Raw genomic sequence first — 6,571 nt, 5'->3', positions numbered from 1 at the left:
TGCAACCATCATCACCATCCATTTCCAGAATTTTCTTACCATCTTATACTGAAATTCCATATCCATCAAATAATAACTCCCCATTTCCCTTTACCTTCAACCCCTAGCAGCACTATTCTACTTTCTGTCTCTGAATTTGACTATTCTAGGTACCTCATGTCAGTAGAATCATACAATATTTGTCCTTTTGTGTCTGTATATGGCTATTTTATTTTATTTTATTTTACTTTTTTAAGAGATAGATCAAGCAAGCATGAGTGGGGAAGAGGGAAAGAGGGAGATGAATACAGAGAATCATAAATAGACTCCACACTCAATGTGGAGCCTCAACACAGGGCTCCATCACATGACCCTGGGATCACGACCTAAACCTAAATCAAGAGTCAGATGCTCAACTGACTAAGCCACCCAGGCATCCCTGTACTGGCTTCTTGTAAAGAGAAAAATTTATACATTGAAAATTTACTCTACCACCAGTCTGATGTTACATGCACAGGCACACATACACCCATGTAAAAGTAGGTATGAATCCTATGCTTACAGCTCTGTAGCTTCGGTAAATAGAAAACCAAATTCTCAAACTAAAGCCAAAAAACCCACAAAACCCTACATGATTAAATTTAATGTGAGAGATGATGTTTCACTAAAACAAACCCCCCAAATTGGTTAATAATTGAAAGAGTTTTGGTTCTGGCTCTTTAATTTTTGTCTGCATTTTGACTTCAATTGTTTTAATGCAGAGAATAACTGTTTGCATAAGTGTGTTATAGAAAATGTCACTAGAAACATCAAAGCTTGGTTTGATAGTGCAAGCTAAGCAGACCACACACTTAACCGTAAGATACCAGCAAGCAATTCTTGAAAACCAATTTTAACAGTGTTACTGAATAATAATATAAAATTATCTTTTCTTGGAGGTAAGATTAGCATTGTGATGTTATTAAAATCTGAATTATAGGGGGCATCTAATCTAATTCTTATTAGAGCTGGGAATGGAAAAATTCTTTATTGCAATTATCTACTTCTTGCTGCTAATGAACTGCTGCAAGTTGGTAAACACAAAGTTAAGCTCCAAGCAGTAGAATTAGCTACTTTGGGCAGGTCCTCTTGAATATAGCATGCTTATAAAACTGCTCCAGTTTTCTATGGCTATGAAATAAGTCATCCCCAAATTTGTGGCTTGAAACAATACTTACTTTGCTCACAAATTTGATTTGGGCAGAACTTGGCAGGGATGGCTTGTCTCTGCTCCACCAGGACTTACCTGAAGTGGCTTGAAGACGGGGAGCTAGAATCATCTAATGCAGAGGCTGGTAAGTTTTTTCTGTAAAAAACCAGATAGTAAATTATTTTCACCCTTGTGGACTGTATGGTTTGTTGTAACTACTGAACTCTTCACTGTAGCACAAAAGAAGTCATAGACAAATAAGTGGGCATGGCAGTGTTCCAATAAAACTATTTATAAAAACAGACAATAGGCCATATTTGGCCAGTTCAAAACCTGCCAACCCTTGATCTCAAAGCTTGCTCACTGACATGTCTGGCAATTGATGCTGGCTGCTCATGAGGACCTTGTCTGGATTTTCCAGTCAGAATACCTAGTACCTAGATATGGTCTCTTTATGGGTCCTGCGCTTCCTCACAATATAGCGCTATGTTCCAAGGGCAAGTGTTCAGATAGAAAGAGCCAGGAGGAAGTTCTATCTTTTTTTATAAGTTAGCCTGGGAAGTCATGCAGCATCACTTCTGCCACATTCTGTGTGTTGTAGCAGTCACAAAAGCCCACTGAGGTTGAAAGGGAGGAAATACAGACTCTACCTCTTGATGAGATAGTGCCAAGGTTTTGAAGAAGCAGGTAGGACTAGGAATATTGCTGAGCCCATTTGGGGACAATACAATCTTCCACATTTACCATTTGCCATGTGATGATTTGTTCTCCCATTACTTAAAAAAAATTTTTTTTTAATGTTTATTTATTTTTGAGACAGAGAGAGAGAAACAGAGCACGAGCGGGTAAGGGTAGAGAGAGAGAGGGAGACACAGGATCTGAAGCAGGCTCCAGGCTCCGAGCTGTCAACACAGAGCCCGATGTGGGGTTAAAACTCACAAGCCGTGAGATCATGACCTGAGCCGAGTCAGACGCCCGACAAACTGAGCCACCCAGGTGCCCCATGTTTTCCCGCTACTTTTTTACATTCAAACCATTTCAGAATCCTCACTTATACAGCAGGCCTTGACGCCACTTAAGTTTCACTTGTGAAAACATTCACAAAGCACAACCTTAGGTACTGAAAGTTCACGAAGCATTCTAAAGCAGACATCCAGAGAATTCAGAACAAGCTAAGAATTATTTTTAGATTATCGTTAAAATAAAAAGCCAAATTAAAAAAAATCGCAGAGAGACCTTGCAATTCTCTGAAAATATTTTCTTCATTTGAGAAACACTAATGGAAGCCTTTGGCTAGAGTGGAAGACAAATTCCTCCCAGCTTTTACAAGGTCTATTCCAACTCCCTGGAGTGAAGGCTGAAAGTCCTGTAATCATAAGCTGTGTGCATTTGCTGCAAGAGTCCTCTCCCCAGAGCTCCCTTGGGAAGTTGTAGTTCAAGGATTTGGTCTTGGCCATCTGTGTCTTTCCCTCAGAGGTACTGCTGACAGCCCATAATTTAATGATTTTTAACTATTTTCAGCTGCACTGTGACTCGTCTGCAGCCTCTTCATAGCAGTGTGAGGAAAAGATTCTCTTCTTTCTTCAGTATTTGGAATTCTGGTTGACTGGTCTTAGCTTTGTGGATCATCTTCCGGAAATCTTTCTTAGGGTTTTGCTTGGTGTCCAACCTGGAGGACTGGATACCTGACGCAGGCTGCCAGTTGTTAGAAGAGAAAGCATGGGAACGCTTTCCTGCTTAACCATCTGATTTCTCCTTCTTTATTTGCTGAATAAGAATGCTTCAGCATTCTCAAATGCTTAAGCATTGCTTAAGAATGCTGTCCACTCTGATAAAGCCTTGCTGAAACCTTCATTCAACACTTTTAGTGATGGAAGAAGACATGGGAAGCATGTCTTCAGGTATGGAATGCCTGCATTCAGAGAATGTGTGGTGGACAGATTGAACTACCTATCTGATCTATAGGGAACAATGACACAACAGGCCTCAGTGAGTCAACGACTGGGAGGCAGGATGGTGCTAGTATCTCAAACCTTTCACACTCACCGTGTCTTCTTTCTGGGTTGTTGGATGTTGAACTTTTCACAGTTAGTTCAGGGAGAGACAGCAAGGGCTCAGTTGGTATGGGGCTTTGGAAACCTTTACTGAGCAGGTAAAAGGGAAGTAGCAGCATATGCCCAAGGTGGGCATTGGTTAAAATAGCTTTGGTTAAAACTATTTTGCTGTTTCAATTGCATTTGTTACTGAGATGCTGTGCTGTGGGCCCTCCTTTTCTTCTGTAAATTCTGGTAAGGAGTCTCTATCTTAAGATACATTCCCTCTTTCCTGCTGTTCATTCCCCACTGAGAGCCAGACCTTCTCTCTGTGATTCATGTATTTGCTGTAGAGATAATTCTGATGTCAGAAGCAGAGGCCATTGATTTGAGAGGAGGAAAGCAACGACTATTCAGAAACAAGTCTCCTCTCATCCTGCAAATACCCCTAATTAAGAAATCCAGAAACAGATTCTGTGTCATGGAAACATAATTTCCTTTGACTCAGAGAGTTTCAGGAATTGCTGCAGGCCATCAGCGATTTTGATTTCCTGGGTTAAATGACTTTACCCTTTACCCTGAGTTTTCTTGAACAAAAGTGAATTCAGTCTAACATTTATGAATTACCTTCTATGTGCCAGGTGTGGCCCTAGTGACTTGAGAAATAGGTATGAACAACAGAATTCCTGAACTCCAGGAGGTTACAATTGAGTGAAATAATCTTTAAGTGGTAAAGCTGAATGGTATGTGCATCCTGACAGAAAGGTGAAAACTGTTTTGGACACTGTTATGAGCTGAATTGTGTTCCTCATATGTTCAAGCCCTAACTCCCAGTACCTCAGTGTGACTTTATTTGGAGATGGGGTTTTTTACAGAGGGAATTAAGTTATAAAGGTCATTAAGATGCACACTCAGAAGAGAGGCTTGAAACAGGTCCTTCATGACCCGTAGAAGGAATCAACCCTGCGGACGTCTTGAGTTTGGACATGCAGATTCTGAGACAAAAAAGTTCTGTTGCTTAAGTCACTCAGTCTCTAGTACTATGTTATGACAGGCAGCCCGGGCAAAATGGTACAAACACTCAGTGGCCCCTTTCCACTGTTGTACGACCTGGTGGGGAAAACCCTGGGTGGATATAAATTAAATATTTGTAGAACTTGAGTTTACTAGACATTTGATAAATTCAATTCATTTATTCATTCTCCATCTCTTTACTCTGGTTTATTTTTTATTACACTTACCTCTATCTGCGAAATTATTTTATCTTGTGTTGCTTACTACTTTTCCACCTGCTTCATGATAGATGTGTAATATATATTTGTTGAATAAGAATTTATCCTTCCTCATTCCCTTCACTCTCTCCCTCTCCATTCAATATTCAAGCACCTTTTATGTCCATTCCATGTTCATCCCTGTCAGAGCAAAAAGAAGTTCAAAGAGTGGCTGTTATCTCCAGGGAGCTTGTGATTTCAGGAGACAGACGAAGAATGCCCACAAGAGGAGCTGCATTCCGGAGCCAGGCAGTGGGTAAGTATGTGCTAGACAGGCATTGGATCATAACTGTTGCAGAGGGAAGGTGCAGTGGTTGAAGTGTGCAGCAAAAGGCTCATGGAGGAGGAGGATCCCATGCTTGATAAAAGAAGAGCCCAGGAGACAGTACGGAACGTTCATAGTCCATCTGCCTTCCCTAACACCTGGGAGCTGTGTTTAGGGAAGAGTGGGATTGCTCCAGGGTTGGGGCTTGATGAGGCACAGGGCTGCAGATGATGGATAGAAGCCGGAGTTTCATTCTGGCATCCCAGTAGGTCAGAGCCAAAGCCCAATGGCTCTTAACTCTGGCTGCACATGAAAATCACCTTGTGAACTTAAGATAAAATGTTAAATGTTAATGTAAAGACCCTACCTTGCTCTGGGATGTCCTGGAAACTGCAGGCAGGGCTTCAGAAAGAAGAAATCCGTTTAGAAGGTGGATTGACAGCAATGGCTTTTAGCTGCAAGACCCAAGTCACTCTGCCCAGTCATGAGACTCTTGTAGTTCTGGAGTAATAGGGATAACTGCTGGAAGTAAGACATCGGGCGGCATTCCACTGCTGTGGCCTTCTTTTCCTAGGTGTAAAAGTGCCTGCTTGTGACAATAGAATATACTGACAGATCTGTATCCTGTTTCTGATTCTGTGCTGTATTTTACAGTGGGAGCAGTAGCAATAGCAGCAGAAATAACCTGGACTCCCTCTTTTTAGGACCTTTATACTTCCTGAAGGTGTTCATTGGAACTATCTAGAGAAGTGGTTTTTGTTGTTGCTGGTTTTTATGTTTGTTTGTTTTGCGGATGTTAGGGAAAAGGGGTCCAGAGTTTTAGGGATTTCATAACTTGGGTCCTGTCGGTTTAACTTCATTCAGCCTCATCTGTAAGGCCCTAGTATAATGCATGGCATATAGTGGACTTTCACTAATGAGACAGCAGAGATCCTCTGAAATGCTAAACTTCAGGTATAGTCTGAAGGAAAAGCACTGCCAAATTTCTTTTTATTTGCTCAAGAGTATCTTGAGCAAATAGAAAGGTAGGAGCAGAAAGAGAGCTGGTCGGCCTTTAAAAACCTAAAAATGTTTGAGATCTATGAGGCATCAGGCACTGTGAAAGATATTGTGGATATGAAATGATAAATTAGATGTTGCTATTGCCTTCCAGTCTCTGATAATCTAGTTGGAGGAATAAGAAAGGAACGAAAAATTAACAATAAAGGGTTTATATAACAGCTCCAAACAATAGAATTGTTGTCGGCGAGCATTATGGGAGTATCTAATTTATCACCAAATGAATTCTGAAGCCAGTTGGAACTGGCCAGAAGAAAGTGAGTTCACTTCAGGCAAGGGCAGTTACAATGAGGGAGAGATTGGTTGGTGTGAACAACAGTTAGAACCTGAGGTGGGTGCGGGCATGCTCTGGTAACAGACAGAAATCCATTTGGCAGAAGCAAGGAAGAGAGTTTCAGGCAAGCTGAGAATGAGAGAAGGCAGAGCTCCATAAGGAAGGGCCTTGAACCCCAAACCAAGGTGAGATTTCACCTTGAGGAAGTGGGAGCAATCAGTTTTTCAGCAAAGTGGACTTGAGTTGAAGAGATTCCATAAGCCCTGCTGAGACTCAGCATAAGATGTGTGGTCTGCACTGTTTCTAGTCATCATAGGGTCTTCTGGAACCCTTGTCCAGCATCATCTTTTTGTGCCATTTAAACAGCATAGTGCTTGAGAAAGAACTTCCAGCTGGGAGGACTGGCCGTAGCTTTTTTTTTGTTGTTGTTATGATTTATTGTCAAATTGGCTAACACACAGTGTGTACAGTGTAATCTAGGTTTTGGGGGTAGATTCCTGT

This window comes from Neofelis nebulosa, chromosome 5, assembly GCF_028018385.1.
Source record: "Neofelis nebulosa isolate mNeoNeb1 chromosome 5, mNeoNeb1.pri, whole genome shotgun sequence".
Lineage (NCBI taxonomy): Eukaryota > Metazoa > Chordata > Mammalia > Carnivora > Felidae > Neofelis > Neofelis nebulosa.
This window is presented reverse-complemented; position numbering follows the sequence as displayed.